Source organism: Erpetoichthys calabaricus, chromosome 3, assembly GCF_900747795.2.
Source record: "Erpetoichthys calabaricus chromosome 3, fErpCal1.3, whole genome shotgun sequence".
NCBI lineage: Eukaryota > Metazoa > Chordata > Cladistia > Polypteriformes > Polypteridae > Erpetoichthys > Erpetoichthys calabaricus.
In genome coordinates this window covers 298,594,396-298,612,169 of record NC_041396.2, presented here as the reverse complement: position 1 = coordinate 298,612,169, position 17,774 = coordinate 298,594,396, and positions in this window count along the sequence as shown.

The window sequence follows — 17,774 nt, the reverse complement described above, 5'->3', positions numbered from 1 at the left end:
GGGTCCAGTCAAGGTGGTCAAAGTAGCTGAGCGTGTTATCCGACAGTTGACATTAGGGCAAGCTGTCAGTGTATCTTTGATTCATTCTTTTTTATGTATGAGTGAATACAAATGCATACAAGACCCTCACAATTTAATTGATATTGAATTGATTTTGGGAAATACTTTACTGAACTCCTTGGAGGAGAGAAGTTTGTTTCATGTTCAGTGGTGCTGCCCGCTTTATGCCATCTGTCTGGGGTGACGGAGAGTTCAGAGGATGACCCAGCCTATATAATAAAGTTCAAGCAAACCTTCACCATCATCTGTTTTACAATATAAACCCAATTGTTTGTTTTGTATGTTCAGCATCGCACAGCCCTATAGAGTATCTATATACAGGTATTTGTGAGTGGCAAAAGTATGTGAACCTTTGCTTTCAGTGTCTGGTGTGACCCCCTTTTCAGCAATAACAGCAACTAAACGTTTCCGGTAACTGATGATCAGTCCTGCACACCACACCGGCTTGGAGGAATTTGAGCCCATTCCTCCATACAGAACAGCTTCAACTCTGGGATGTTGGTAGGTTTCCTCACATGAACTGCTCGCTTCAGGTCCTTCCACAACATTTCGATTGGACTTTGACTTGGCCATTCCAAAACATTCACTTTATTCTTCTTTAACTATTTTTTGGTAGAAGGACTTGTGTACTTCGGGTCGTTGTCTTCCTGCATGACCCCACCTTCTCTTGAGATTCAGTTCATGGACAGATGTCCTGACATTTTCCTTTCGAATTCTCTGATATAATTCAGAATTCATTGTTCCATCAATGAAGGCAAGCCGTCCTGGCCCAGATGCAGCAAAACAGGCCCAAACCATGATACTACCACCACCATGTTTCACAGATGGGATAAGGTTCTTATGCTGGAATGCAGTGTTTTCCTTTCTCCAAACATAACACTTTTCATTTAAACCAAAAAGTTCTATTTTGGTCTCATCCGTCCACAAAACATTCTTCCAATGGCCTTCTGGTTTGTCCACGTGATCTTTAGCAAACTGCAGACGAGCAGCAATGTTTTTTTTGGAGAGCAGTGGCTTTCTCCTTGCAACCCTGCCATGCACACCTTTGTTGTTGAGTGTTCTCCTGATGGTGGACTCATGAACATGAACATTAGCCAATGTGAGAGAGGCCTTCAGTTACTTAGAAGTCACCCTGGGGTCCTTTGCGACCTCGCCGACTATTACACGCCTTGCTCTTGGAGAGATCTTTGTTGGTCGACCACTCCTGGGGAGGGTAACAATGGTCTTGAATTTCCTCCATTTGTACACAATCTGTCTGACTGTGGATTGGTGGAGTCCAAACTCTTTAGAGATGGTTTTGTAACCTTTTCCAGCCTGAGGAGCATCAACAACTCTCTTTGTGAGGTCCTCAGAAATCTCCTTTCTTTGTGCCATGATACACTTCCACAGACATGTGTTGTGAAGAGCAGACTTTGATAGATCAAAGCTCAGGGTGCCCACTTACACCTGATTGTCATCCCATTGATTGAAAACACCGGACTCGAATTTCACCTTCAGACATGCCTCCCATGTCCAATCCGTGTCGGGTTGGGCGCTTATATAGCGCCTTTGTTATACCATATATGCTAATATCCTCCCGGTCAAAAAATAAATTAAATAGATGCAAGTATCCATATAAATTACCACTCTGTTTCCAACCATGTGACACAAATGGTGACTGTGATGAACTAACCGATGACACTGCGGTCAAAATTCGTGTCACATATTGCATGTCCAATGGGAAAAAATATAAGGTGGCCTCGCAAAGTACAATGTTTTCCTAAAAGGCTGTCACAAGAATAACACGAAGACATCAAAAAAGGTTTGGGGCAGCCACCTGTATATTGTGCTCTCGCTGCTAAAGGGCTGGTTGTTGATGAGTTGTATTCAGGTTTGAGTCCAGAACAGAAGTGATTTGATATTGAGAATATGGCGGCTTTAAAGGCCGGGACAGGAAGTGACATCATCGATACCCCACCTTCAAACCCTGTATTGGAAGTAATGTCATTAATGGCACTCGGTGACGTAAGGGACATATCAATAGCATCCCAGTACCGGAAGTGACATCACTAATGGTGCCATAAAACCAAAAGTGACGTTTTCGGGACCAGAATTGACGTCATCAATAGCAGTGGTACTGGAAGTGACGTCATCAATGGTGCTAGAAACAGAAGTGACATCATCAATAGTGCCAGTACCAGAAGTGACATTTTCGGACCAGAAGTGACATCACCAATGGCGCCATAAAACCAAAAGTGATGTTTTCGAGACCAGAATTGACATCGTCAATAGCGTTGGTACCGGAAGTGACATCATCAATGGTGCTGGAAACAGAAGTGACATCATCAATACCCCACCTCCCCACCCCCCGTACTGGAAGTAATGTCAGTAATGGCACTCAGTGCCATCAGGGACATATCAATAGTGTTGGTACCAGAAGTGACATCATAAACGGTGCTGGAAATAGAAGTGCCATCTTCATGACCAAAAGTGACATCATCAATAGTGCCAGTACCAGAAGTGACATTTTTGGACCAGAAGTGACATCACCAATGGCGCCATAAAACCAAAAGTGACGTTTTCGGGACCAGAATTGACATCGTCAATAGCGTTGGTACTGGAAGTGACGTCATCAATGGTGCTGGAAACAGAAGTGCCGTCTTCATGACCAAAAGTGACATCATCAATAGTGCCAGTACCGGAAGTGACATTTTTGGACCGGAAGTGACATCAGCAATGGCGCCAAACCAGAAGTGGCATCATCAATACCCCCCCGCCCCCACACCTGTACTGGGAGTAATGTCATCAATGGCAGAAGTGACATCATCAATGGTGCCAAAAAAAATGAAAGGGACTGGAAGTGACATCATCGATAGCGCTAGTACATTTAAATGACGTTTTCAGACCACAAGTGATGTCAGCAATGGCGCTGAAATCTAGCGGGATTTCCCGTGGATGGTCACCAGAGGATTAAGAGAGACAGTCAGTGCAGCTCGCCACCCCCTGGTCTGGCATGGTACTACTATTATTCAGGCCCTCTAGCTGCCACCCAATCGCATGTATGTGACAAAGCGAAAGCGGAGCGTCACTGCATGCTCGTGTCAGCGGGGGTGCAATTTAAGCACAAGCAGGCAGACCCAGACAGCGGCGATTTGATTTTATGTTATTTTTTCTATCCATCCATTTTCCAACCCGCTGAATCCGAACACAGGGTCACGGGGGCCTGCTGGAGCCAATCCCAGCCAACACAGGGCACAAGGCAGGAACCAATCCCGGGCAGGGTGCCAACCCACTGCAGGACACACACAAACACACCCACACACCAAGCACACACTACGGCCAATTTAGAATCACCAATCCACCTAACCTGCATGTCTTTGGACTGTGGGAGAAAACCGGAGCGCCTGGAGGAAACCCACGCAGACACGGGGAGAACATGCAAACTCCACGCAGGGAGGACCCAGGAAGCGAACTCAGGTCCCCAGGTCTCCCAACTGCGAGGCAGCAGCGCTACCCACTGCGCCACCGTGCCGCCATGTTATTTTCTTCCAAATACAAATAAATGGCAAAACAGGCATACGAAATAAATATTCGTAAAAATCCACTATTTGTGCTTATCTGAATACCGTATGGGCGGCACGGTGGCGCAGTGGGTAGCGCTGCTGCCTCGCAGTTGGGAGACCTAGGGACCTGAGTTCGATTCCCGGGTCCTCCCTGCGTGGAGTTTGCATGTTCTCCCCGTGTCTGCGTGGGTTTCCTCCGGGCGCTCCGGTTTCCTCCCACAGTCCAAAGACATGCAGGTTAGGTGGATTGACGATTCTAAATTGGCCCTAGTGTGTGCTGGGTGTGTGGGTGTGTTTGTGTGTGTCCTGTGGTGGGTTGGCCCCCTGCCTGGGATTGGTTCCTGCCTTGTGCCCTGTGCTGGCTGGGATTGGCTCCAGCAGACCCCTGTGACCCTGTGTTTGGATTCAGCGGGTTGGATAATGGATGGATGGATGGATGAATACCGTATTCGTATTCGGCTCCATCCCGACATTAAACACAAACATTTCATTTGGATCTAAACTAGATCCAGATGTCACCTCACACTGAACTAGCTCCATTTATGCCACACGGTTGGAAACAGAGCATATGGCAACCTGTTACATTGAAAGTATTGCTTATGGTTTTATGATAAGTTCCTAGAATAAAATAATTTTTCGAGAGGAGCAGCAACAGGCAAATAAAACAAAATAAAACAATTCCACATTGTTCCTCTTTTGTGCCTCCTGTCTATGTATCATTTCCATATATGGAGCAAACCATTTTATTCAGTACTAGCAAAATACCCGGGCTTCGCAGCGGCAAAGTACTGCTTTAAAATTGTTATTAAGAAGAAAAGTAAACCTTTTTAAACTGAGGGAAAATATACAAATAATTATTTGTTAAGGATCTCTTTGTATACCACGTTGTCAGTTCACCCCTCTGGTTGTAATATGACCAAGCTGTGCGCAGAGCTTACTCTTGAGCATGCAACGTACAGTTGGCCATGTGAAAAGCAATCTTTCCTCAAATCAATGCCAACCTTTTGTAGGTTTTATCCCTGAGACTTATTAATTGTCATTGCGAAGCAGAGCCTTACTGGAAATTGGAGGTGTTTGAATTGAAATGGGAGATCAGGGGATATAACGGGGATGCGAGGAATAAAAACTCTCTCCCCTGAGCCACCGCCAGTAAAAATAGTTGCCTCAATGAGGTTCTTTTGCAGACATGTGGCCTGAAGTCTCGCGCCGTTACAAAGTCTCGGTGGCTGTACGCAAATCCACAATCAGCTTTTTTGAGCCAAACCTGTTGTTTTCGTATATGAGCCACTTTTTATTATTGGGATCATACCTAGAAACAGAAGCTCTATGAACTTGTGGATTTGCGTGCGAGTATTTGGCGGCAGCGTCACAAAGTTGTTTCTGTCGCTGCATCAGAAAATGTCCCACGTCTGACACGCCTCTTTTTTACTGTTTTCTCACAGCTTGGATTGCCGCTGTCATAATCGGTTTGAGTTTCATGGTTTGTTTCAATTACGTTACTATCTGCAGGACTTGTTGTGCTGAAGTGACATTCGGCATCTGTCAAGCGTTGTAAGCATACAACCAGTTTCATCGATAACTCCGCATCCAGCTTTTGAGAGTTGAAACATTCATAAACATCAAAGTGTCCACTACTCAAATCGTCACCTGTGAATCTAAGATGTTTAAGAGGCATTGGCGGTTCTCCAAATGTGTAAAATAGGCAGGCAGCCAACCACGTGGGGAGGCCGGGGGACGCAGGACGCAACCCCACCTCACACAGCGACCGAGCTGCAGGCTATGGACGTCTATATGTACGTAAGTAGGATTCAGTTATGACCGTTACGCGTAGAATTTCAAAATGAAACCTGCTTAACTTTTGTAAGTAAGATGTAAGGAATGAGCCAGCCAAATTTCAGCCTTCTACCTACACGGGAAGTTGGAGAATTAGTGATGAGTGAGTCAGTGAGTGAGTGAGTGAGTGAGTCAGTCAGTGAGGGCTTTGCCTTTTATTAGTATAGATTCCCATTTCATGTGTCTGAATTGCGAGAGTATAATTAATCTCATTGTCATTAGTTGTTTGAAGGGCATATATGAGTAGTGTGCCGGACGTCTGGTGCTCATGCCCACTCGGGACGTCTGGAGGATGGAAGGACCGGGAGAGGGGCAGCAGAACCTCCCCTGGAACACGAGCAGGCGGCTCCACTCCTCCAGACACCTCAGTGCCAGTCATCTGACTCACTAAAAAAAAACACGTCACACATGCAACTGGACCTGTGAATAAAGTGACACAGTGACACGTGACAAAATGACACAGTCAGATCTGTAGATTTGGAATTGCATTGTTTTGTTGTGACAGCATTCATGTTTTAATTCAATAGTGTGAGATACACTAGAAAATGCATACAGACATAGAAAATGCACTTGCAGGTGAACTCAATAAATGTGAGTTGTGGACACCAACATTTTGTAAATGTTCAGGCAAAACAAGCTTATTCAGTTTGTTTGGGTTGAGAATAAACGTTAGAAAACATGAGGAGCTCTTGGCCATTTGCATTTTGTAAAAGTAGCTCTCGGGTGGAAAAAAGGTTGGAGACCCCTGCTTAAAGGCATGTGATTGTAATTAACCTGTAACAATATAATGGTCCACGAAATGGCCAAACCATTCCAAATACCACAGCTGCTTTAGCGTTGTTCCTCTCACTGCACCTTCTTCTTCTTCTGTTCAGCTGCTCCTGTTAGGTGTTGCCACATCAGATCATCTTTTTTCCATATTACTGTCACTGCACCACTCGGAGTATTTATATCACTGTATCTGAGTGTGAATCACAGATCTACAACAGCTGATCGGAAAGAGAATTATCAGGATACAGCATCAAGCACACGCTGCCTCAGCCATGCTGTCTATTTGAACTGCCTCCATACGTCAAACACTTCAGAGCCTTTCCTGTACGGACCTCATAGTTTCATCCCAAGAATTTTAAACTCACTCAATCAGTCCATCAAGTGCTCCTTGTAGAACTGTTAGTACTTCCAAGTACAATCACCTCACTGTAAACTTGCGATACAGTTATAATATTGTACAACCTGAGCCACTTTATAAAGTGCGTATGTCAGAAGGGGACCTTGTTTTTCGATTTCCTGGATAATCCGGTTACTGATTGTGTCAGGGTTGTTTGTGTAGGTATTTGCTGTCTTGAAAAGCAGTCACCGCTTTGAAGTCTGGCCTTGGAGGATGTCTGTATTTACCTGAAATTAACATGTTTGACAATATTGGTTTTGAATCAGCAGATCTGTGCTCATTAATGGTTGGTAACAATACACTTTGTTAACTTGTGTTTTCATTAATTGTTAAACCCAGGAAATTTAGATGTGCCATTGATTAAACTGATGGTCCAGGACTGACAACAGCAGGGACTGAAGGAGATTTAAACTCCTGGGCAGCAGAAGGCAAAGGGGACAGTCCACAGAAAACGCTGCCAAGACACTCGGACAGAGCACAGGGGCTCATAGGCAGACAAGGGTACGTGGTTGGCACGACGTGAGGCACAAGGACGGCAACACTTCCAGGGAGGAAGAGACAGCTCCACAAGAGACGCTGGATGTGGGTTCAGCGAGAGAGGGAATCCGCATGAAAGGGGCCGACGAGAAATGAGGCGTGCCGAGGTCCCAGCAACACAAGGAGCCCAGAGTGGAAGAAAAAGGAACAACGAAGAGATGCTGACAGGGATTCAACAGTTTGACACAACTTCTGTAGGGGAACGAGTGTCCGGGGAACAGAGTTGAACGATTAAGTGTTGGGGTAACACAGTGAGCAACCTGGACTCTGCACCACTAAAGGTTGTATCCTCCAATTCTTGTTTTTAACGGACTTTTAGAGGGTGGACTGTGTGTTTTCCTTTTTTAAAAAAAAAAAGAAATTAATTCCTGATATGTTTAGGTTTTGTTATGTTCGTTTTTTCTGAAATTAGTGTTGTTTCTTTCATTGTGTGTTTACTCGCTGCCCAATTTAAAGAAACCTGTGTGCTATTATTGGTAAATTTCAGGACTTCCCAGTCTCTTAATAAAACTTGGTGGCGTATTTTAATGGTGTCTAAGTTAGATTACCTGAAACTGTGACCAGACACCTGTCACACGTATTTTACATATGATGACGATGTCATTTTTAAGATGATACGCAGCAAAATGTGTATTATATTATACATGTAAAATGTTAACTTCATTTTAAAAAATCTAAATTGTTAATAATTAAACATGTGAGGACACGGTGTCGCAGCGCTAGCAAGTTCACGGATTGTTCCTGCCTCACGCTGTGTTCTTGCTGGTGCTGAGGCGACACTGGAAGGATAGACGGATAGAATAATGAAACATGTACTACGAAGATATTTCAATGTTCCTTAAAAGTTTTGAAGAATCGGCGTTCTGAGCTTACAGATGGCTTCACGTCTATCACAGAGCTGATTGTGTAGTGATTGCGTATTTGGAGAAAGAAAAGGAAGGACAGGAATTGGAGGTTAGTACGTTAGACAGAGACAGTACTGCTACAATATTTCATCGAAGGCCGCACATGGCGCAGCAAGCATCTTGCATGAGGCAGGAACAATCACTGCGCCACCGTGATTCCCATGTTTGATAATGTACTTTAACTCCTGTGACAGATGGCCGGGGTCCATGCCTGGCCGGGACGCCCCTTCACCATATCGGCTAGGGGGACAAGGGTGGGAAGCCCAGTATCTCCCCCTGGATGCTAGGTGGCAGCCTCCCTGGGTTGCAGCGGTGCCTCGGACTCCCCCAGGGCTTCATGGGGGTTGGAGTTCTGTGCAGCTCTGTGATGGTTCCGCAGGTGCCACCAGGGGGTGCTGCAACAGGAGCGGCTGGCCCCTTTTGGGCACTGGTTTCGCCACACCCGGAAGTGCAGCCGGATCTTGGCAATCAACCACCTGGAGCACTTCCGGGTACCCAATAAAAGGGAGCCAGTGACCACCACTCAGCGGCCAGAGTCGGGTGGAGGAGGACAAGGTTGCTTGGGAGGAGTGGTGGTGGTGCCAAGGAAGAGAGAGTGCGGTGGATTAGTGGTGTGCTTTATTTGGGACTGTGTTTTACGGGGATGATGTTCCCTCCAGCTGAAGAAAATAAACAGTTTGTTTTATTTTACACGTGCCTCCCGTGTCCAATTTGTGTTTGGTCGGGAGCTATACAGCGTCCATTCTTACTCTCCTATCATCATGAAAGAAAGAAAGAAAGAGAGAGAGAGAGAGAGAGAGAGAGAAAGAGAAAGAAAGAAAAGGACTGTGAGCTCTCTATGCACTGTGTGTGCTTTTGGGAGAAATTAAACAATGTGTTTCGGGACTTTTGAGTCTGAGTCTCTGATCTCCACAACGTGAAGTAAAGGAGCCAGCTTACCCCTCATGGATCTCAGTCGGTGTGGTCCTCCCAGGGCGTATGTGGCCGTAGGCACAATCAGCTGGTGACCGATGCTGACTTTCGTTTTCAATCTCCAGATCACTTGTATAAAAATTGGAGCCCAATAAGTCAGAGTCCGATCCGGCAATGATACGCAAAAAAAAAAATTAAATAAATAAACAACGGAGTATTTTGCTTTACACATTCACTTCGCTCTCTCGCCCGATGTTGATGCCACTGTCAGTGTTGTTTGCTCTGCGCTACTCATGAACACTCAGGGATTCGACATCAAGATAAAAGATCTAACACTCCTCCTAGCAAAAAGGGTCTGCCTCTATAACAGAACAGTGACTTTTATCGATGGTTACATCTTTTCTTCACCTTCTGCCCCCTGACTGTCGGTTGAGTTACTCCCACGGGTCAACACCTCCATAACCCGATCAAAGAGGTCAGGACTCTAAGAACACCCCAGGTGCAGACCTCCTCTAACTGGGATCTTGTCTGTTACCCCAACCTGAGTGCTCACTCCCTCACACATATCCTGAACACTCATCACACACATCTCTGTTCCCCCCTTTGTCTCTCATGCCCTTCCAGACCACTTGACGTGGCCCTCCATCATAAGCCTTCTCCAAATCCATAAACACCACCTTTTTGATTTTCCTCATTCTTCTCCAGAGATGTCTCAATGCAACAACTCCATCAGTTGTTCCTCTCCCTCTGGCATAAAACTAAACTGCTCCTCCCCTAAGGTGGTCTCTTCCCTAAGCCTTGTCTCTGTAGCACTTGTTATGTGTTGGCTTGATCACTCTGTAGTCTCCACAATCCTGAATATCGCCCTTCTCCTTAAAGGGGGTACAATCCCACTGCTCCTCCACTCCTCTGGTCTTCTCTCTCTGTTTGTAGATCTTCTGGCGTTAGACCCCACCACACATCTGCTCCCTCTTCTCCTAAATTTTTCCCCATTTCAGTTGGTAGTTCATCCGGGCCTGTTGTCTTCCCATTTTCCCTTGTTTTCAGTGCCTCCTTGACTTCTTCCCTCCGTATTCTCAGTTCTAAGCCCCTCATTTTATGCCACTCCAGCCTCAGGGCTGCCTTAACAGCATCATATCCCCCCCCCCCACATACACCCCCCCCCCTTCCTCCCGGGCAAAGTACAGAACTGGGGCCCCTGTTTTGAAGGCAAAACAGAAACATACATAGTGTGACAGGCAGCCGGGTCCCATGCCCGGCCAGGATGCCCCTTCTGTATATGTTCTGGGGGAGCAGCTATGGACATCTCACTACCTCCCCCAGGACACTTGGTGGTAGCCTCCCTGGCTGATGATTGTGCCTCAGTTTCCCGCAGGGTTTTCTGGGAGATGGAGTTCTCCACAACCCTGTGGGGGGCTGGGGTGGCCACCAGGGGTTGCTGCATGGAGCCAGGAACCCACCTGGACATCTCTGCAGCCCCACCCGGAAGTGCAATTAGCCGCAGGTGATCAAGCACCTGGAGCACTTCCGGGTGGGCTATAAAAAGGGCCAGCATCCACCACTCATGAGCCAGAATCGGGAGGAAGAGGACAAGGTTGCCTGGGAGGAGTGGTGGTGCCAAGGTGGAGAGAAGAAGTGTTGTTTGTGTTATATTATGTGTTTGTGGGACTGTGTTGTGGCTGGAAGGATTACGGGGAAGACGTGCCCTCCAGTTGAAGAAAAATAAAGAACCTGTTTATTTTATACGTGCCTCTGCGTAATAGTGATGGGTCGTTCTTAAACGATTCACTCATTTTGAACGAATCTTTAATGTGACACAGGAAGAACAAGTCATCTCGTGTGAGTGATTTGTTCAGTCGCACATGCGCATTTGCACAACTTTCTATAGTTTTTTCGAGTCTTTGGGTTTTTCGAGTCGTTCGTTCATCACGTGACAGCCCCATAAGCTTAACCTGTGCAGAGAATTGATTAGTTCATTCCTCGAGTCTTTCGAGTCGTTCGTTCTTTTGTCACGTGACCACTTACCGGCTCAGTAGTAGCGAATCATAGACTAAAGACCCAGGTAAACAATGAATTAATATTTTCTGTTTCATTAAGCATTATAGTTTTGTCTTGTTTGTAGTGTGATCAACATTTGTGTAAGCAGTAGATGTTTTAGGGAGGTTACAGGTAACATTTTAATTACATTTTGCTAAAATGAATGAAATGACTCGAAAAAAGATTCGTTCATTTTGCTGAACGAGACTCAAAGGTCCGAGTTGGTAAAATGATCCGAACTTCCCATCTCTACTGCGTAAGTCTGTGCCGGGTCGGGTGCTATATAGCACCGTATTGCAATAGGCATCAGAAAAAAAACATGAACCCCTATGCTCGTGGTGCCCCCGGGCAACTTCCCAGTGTGCCTAGGTGTTAAGACGGCCCTGTCCAGCCCCTCTAACGCCCGGCTCCTCTGCACCTAGGCAACAAAAAGAAAGAAAAAAACAAAAAAAAAAACAAAGCACAGTTATCAAAAAAAAAAAAAAACGACTCCTCCAACTTTCTTTGTCAAAGTTGCAAAACAAGAGATGTGTTACTGGAAAACAACTTTCATGAAGCACGAGATAAGCCCACTCACGGGAGACTAAAACGCGCAGCGGTGACCTTCTTACTGCGGGGCCGATTCATTTGACGAGCCTTCAAGATCTTATCAGAGTGTTGTGTTTTGACTGTGCAGCCCCATAACCTCATTTTGAAATTTCAGTAAACGCCCCCCACACCTGTGCCAGCCGGCCGGCCCTGAGAGTTTTTGTGTGCCACTTTTGGTATATGGCGCTCCTCACGATGTTAAACACACCAAGCATTACCTTTAATAGAGACAACTACAGAATGTCATATGATAAGCGTTAGGTGAGGGTTAGGAGAGAAGAAAGAGAGAGAGAGACGATTACAAAGGGTGATGTCTCTTGTTTTGGGGGGGGGGGGGGGTTGTTTGTCACGGGCGGCCGGAGTTCTTGCTTGGCCGGGACACCTTTGCCTTGGAAGGACTGGGGGAGCAAGTGTGGACAGAGCATCACCTCCCCCGGAACGCTAGATGGCAGCCCCCCTGGATGGCAGCGATACCTCAGGGCTTCATGGGAATTGGAGTTTGTTTACAGTCCTGTTGGAATTGGCAGGCGCCGCCAAGATGGATTGCAACTATCCTTGAGCCTGTGTGGGTGGTTCCCCCGCCACACCCAGAAGTGCTGCCCGAAGTGGGTCAACGAGCACCTGGAGCACTTCCGGGTGGGCTATAAAAGAAGCCAGCAGCCACCACTCCGGGAGCCAGAGTCGGGAGGGGGGGAGACAAAGCTTGCCAGCGAAGAGTGGACGAGATAGAGAGAAGAAAAAGTATTGTGTGTACTTAGTGCTTATTGGGACTGTGCTGTGCCTGTGGGAAACGGGGAAGGCGTTTACCACAGGTGAAGAAAAATTAAAATAAAAACTTATTTTACTGTTTTTATTAGTGTGCCTCCCGTGTCTGTCTATGCCGGGTCAAGCGTTGGTATAGTGCCTTTTGTTACAGGGGGCTTCATATTGTAGGTGACATTACATGGAGCCGTGACCCTCACTTTTATAAATAAATGGGTGTGTCCGGGTGCAGGAATCACTGCTCCACTACTTGGAAAAATTTGGGTGGCGCCAACCCAACTAAAACAAAACAAGAACAAAAAAGCTTCCAGTTATGAAGGATAAATTAGGCAAAACAGGCAATGCTGATGGGCTGGATAGCCAAGTCGTATCACTAGCAGGTCACTGGAGACAGTAAGGAGGCCTCCTTCTGGGACAGTCGAGGCTTTTATGGTGGCTGGACTGGAAGGGGCAGGGACAGTTACCCTCCCTGGGTGGCTTCCTGGCAATGAGAAGAGAGAAGGAGATGACGGTGTTAGCAGCAGCGCCCCCTGTCTTCCAGGCGGGTTATTAAATACCAGAGTGGTTCTTCAGAGCAATGCCATAAGGGAACCATTTTGGGTTGTCAGATGAAGCTTCTAGGAAGATCTTGTATTGATTTTGATCCGTAATCGGCGCCCTAAACGACTAGGAGGAGATGATAACAGATTTGTGAAAGACCACTGGCTTTCTAATTTTAGTAGGACTCTCGCCGCATTCAGCAACACAGGCTCAGTTCAGATTTTCTTGATTCATTTCTATCCTGCCTACTACAGTTGTGGCCAAAACTTTTGAGAATGACGCAAAGATGAATTTTTGCAAAGTTTGCTGCCTCAGTTTTTATGATGGCAATTTGCATGGACTCCAGAATGTTCTGACGAGTGAGCAGATGAAGTGCAGTGAATTGCCAAGTCCCTCTCTGCCATGAAAATGAACTTCATCTCCAAACATCACTGCATGTCAGCCCTGCCACCAAAAGACCTGCTGACGTCACATCAGTGATCGTCTTGTTCACACAGGTGACGGTGACAAGGACAAGGCTGGAGGTCACTCTGTCATGCTTATTGAGTTACAATAGAGCAGTGGTTCTCCAACTGTGGGGCGGGCCCCCCTAGGGGGGCACAAAGATGTGAAAAAAAAGAAAACAAGAATCGAAAATATGAAAAATCCATCTATTGAAACCAAAACAAATTAACTTAAACTACATTCTGATACTAGAAAAATAAATATAGAGTTAGATAAATGTCGATAAAAGTTAAGTAGTGTGAAAGATTAAGGTCTCCGTGACCCCTTGAACCCTCAGACCAGATGTCAGACACAAGATAAAAGTCCAAATAATAGTTTTATTATTAGTAATAATAATAATAATAGTGCACAAAGCACCCTCCACTCCACAATACTCAAATAATAATAACTAATCAATAAACAATACACAATAATCAATTCTCCACTCCCAGACGCGTTGCCCTCCTTCCACCCAGCTCAGCTCCACGTCTGGGATTTCCCATCGTCCTTTTATATTCCCTGACCCGGAAGTGTTTCCCATCCTACAGTCCATGTGATTTCTTATCACTTCCGGGTCAGATAAAAAGTCCTTTTCTTCAACCCGGAACTTGCCTACGACGAACTTCCGGGTTATAGGGCACAAACAACTCTCTGACCCTCCCTGCAGCGTCATCTGTTGGCCCCTGTGATATCCAGCAGGGCTGTAAAGGAAAACTCCATCGTCCATGATTCCCTGCTGGTATTCGGGGCACTTCCATGAAGCAGGGACAGCTCCATCTGGCAGCCTGGGTGTGTTGGCCAGGGTGACAGGCCGGCCATATCCCACAGTAGGTATAATAAAATATGCATCTGTGATATATCATTAATTAAAAAAGAACAAATTGGTATTAGTGGGCTCCTTTCAAAAAAAAATTAGGGGGTCGCAATTAAAACTGTTATGAAAACTCGGGTCGCAAATACTGTATGAGAATAGAGTGGTGAAGAAGGCTTCAGGGCACCCAAGAGAGTCCAGCAAATGCCAGGAGTGTCTCCTAAAGTGGATTCAGCTGTGGGCACCACCAGGGCAGAGCTGGCACAGGAATGGCAGCAGACAGGTGGGAGTGAGGTTAAGATGGATGGCCTGGTGGGTGTCACGAATGGCAGCAAAGAAGCCATCAGGGACAGACTGATATTCTGGGATTGGACTGCTGAGGACTGCTGGGGTCAAGTCATTGTCTCTGATGAATCTGATTGTTTGAAAAGGTGAGCGGCGCTACCATCAGTCCTGTGTCACTGTGCCAACAGTAAAGCATCCTGAGACCCTTCATGTCAGCCAAGGCAGTGCAGGGCTCAGAACACAGCCAGGAATGAAGAATGGGACCAAAACATCTGAGAGCAACTTCTACCAACCATCTAAGAACAGTTTGGTGACCAACAATGAACAATCCAGCATGATGGAGCACCGGGTCGTAAGGCACAAGTGAGAACTAAGTGGCTCAGGGAACAAAACATTGAAATTTGGGGTCCATGGCCAGGAAACTCCCCATTGAGAACTTGTGGTCAATCCTCATGAGGCGGGTGGACAAACAAAAACCCACCAATTCTGATTATATAAGAATGGGCGGCAGCCATCAGTCAGGATTGGGCCCAGAAGTTGATTGACAGCCTACCAGGGCAAATTGAAAAAGAAAGAAGGGCCAACACTGCAAATATGGAGTCTGTGCATAAACTTCATGTCATTGTCATTAAAAGCCGTTGAAACTGACTGCTTGTCATTCTACTTCAGTACACCAGAGAAACATCTGACACAAAGATCTAAAAACACAGAGGCACTAAACTTTGTCAAAACCAACACTTGATTCCTTCTCAAAACGAATTGGCCACGACTGTACATCCCTGAGAAGAGCCCAGAGGATGATCCACTGATGGTGACACATGTGACACTAAACAAACAAACAACAAATGGACTGAATGGTCTCCTCTTGTTTGTCAAAGGACTTCTCTTCTTATGTTTAACACAAGAAGTTCTGACTCCATCGTCCGCAGTCTGCATCTGAAGTGGCTGCTGTTAAATGTGGTGGTTAGTAGCTGAAGACTTTGGGGCACTCTGCATTCAATTCACCAATCAGAACGCAGCATTCGCTAGAGCCCGCCCTCTCAACTTTGATGGGTAGAAAATGACAGTTTTCATTGCAAGGCACAATTCATGTTGCGTATGCCGTGTCATTGAAATGAAGAAATAAAGGAAAAATGAAATGAATACACTAAAGGAATATGTTTGAACATAATTATGTACACATCCACTTGTGACCCATACTTCCACCCTCCCCAGCCCAAAAACAAAAAAAGGTATTTGTTTTAAACCCACCTGCCTCTCCTGTGAAGTCAGAAACTATTTAAATCAATGATGTGACATCCTTGCCAGGGTCTGAACAAGTGGGCACTACGTCATTAGACAGTGGGGGGGATATACAGTCGGTAAGCACTCTCCCTCTCTCCACCCCAGAAAAGAGGACCATGTGTGAGGAAATCGTCCAATGTCACTTCCTTGCCTGGACCTTGAAGCAACGGTGTTCACATGACGAGGAACCCTGATGAAAAGGACCCTGTCACCTCATAGGAGTTACCAGAGCACCCCCAATGCCAGTGCACATATCATTATGTTATTTATTATTAGTCACATTTCACAATACATCCATGTGTTTCTTTGTTTAATTTTGTCCAAAATGTTCCTCCATATCGCGTGCCACAGCATCAGCAGTGGACATCATGCACTGCAGTGTTATAAGTACGACAACAGAGACGGAGTGCCTCGTGCCAGTTGGCACTGTGTGATTTGGATGGCCCAGATGCAAACCAAGGATCTTAGCTGCTGGTGAACACTTTTTAACATCAGTAAGGAAGTGAGGGTACCTCCCTGCAAATCAAATGTGTTCCTGGCATCAATGAGAGAAGTGTTGGCACCTTTTGAAGGGACTAATGGCAACTACTCTCCAACATAATCACTACCTGAATTTAATGGAAAACAATGGCGGCAATCTAATACAGACAATGACTGGTCTGGAAAATGGGGGCCATCCAGCCCCCTAACCCGAACACCGACAGGCTCAGAGACACACAAGTCCAGACCCCACATGTGTATTTCCTCCCGTTGCCTCTACAGCACAGTGGCACAAGCCAACAACACTATTGCTCAGTCGCTATTTCTCTCTCTTTTCTTTCTCTTTTTTTTCTTCTGCCACCTACACTCCTCTCCGCAAGCTTTGTCCTCCACCTCTCAACTCCGGATGTGCTCCCTCATGACCTTCCTGCAGTGTGGCGGAAGTGCAGCATACCATGGCTTCTGAACCATCCAGGCGCCCCCACGGGTTGAGTTTCCAAGCTGTGTTCCCGTGGTCCCGACACCCACCAGGGTGGCTGCCTTCTCGTGTTCCAGGGGAGGTTCTGCTGCTTCTCTCCCGGTCCTTCCATCCTCCAGGCGTCCCAACTTGACATAAGCCCCAGCCGTCCAGCACACTACTCATATCTTTCTTCTTCCTCTTCTTTCGACTGCTCCCATTAGGGGTTGCCACAGCGGATCATCTTCTTCCATATCTTTCTGTCCTCTGCATCTTGTTCTGTTACACCCATCATCTGCATGTCCTCTCTCACCACAACTTAATTCCGTGTGTTTGTTGCTGCTCTCATTGTACAATAGCAGACATTTCTGTAATTGCTGATTTTCTCTTTTCTAGGAGCACTGTGGACCTGAGCAGATGAACATTCCTGAGACCTTCACCTTTCTTTGTTTTCAGATATTCTATGATGGACACCAGTTGTTTTGGCTCATTTTGTATCTCATTATTGTTTGGCTGCTAATTAAGGAAAAAGAAACAATTGTGGGGTCCGAGTCTTCAAGAGCAAATCAATTAAAATGAATTCAAAAGAAGTGAATTAGCAGCGTGCGGCATGGTGGCGCAGTGGGTAGCGCTGCTGCCTTGCAGTTAGGAGACCCAGGTTCATTTCCCAGGTCCTCCCTGCGTGGAGTTTGCATGTTCTCCCCATGTCTGCGTGGGTTTCCTCCGGGCGCTCCGGTTTCCTCCCACCGTCCAAAGACATGCAGGTTAGGTGGATTGGCAATCCTAAATTGGCCCTGGTGTGTGCTTGGTGTGTGGGTGTGGTTTGTGTGTGTCCTGCGGTGGGTTGGCACCCTGCCCGGGATTGGGTCCTGCCTTGTGCCCTGTATTGGCTGGGATTGGCTCCAGCAGACCCCCGTGACCCTGTGTTCGGATTCAGCGGGTTGGAAAATGGATGGATGGATGGATTAGCAGCAAAAACAGGTCACTGATTAAGAAAAGGGTTACAATGAAAACCTGCAGCCACTGCAGCCCTCCAGGACCGGAGTTGGTGACCCCTGCTATAGTAAACCATATACCCGTAGATACTCAT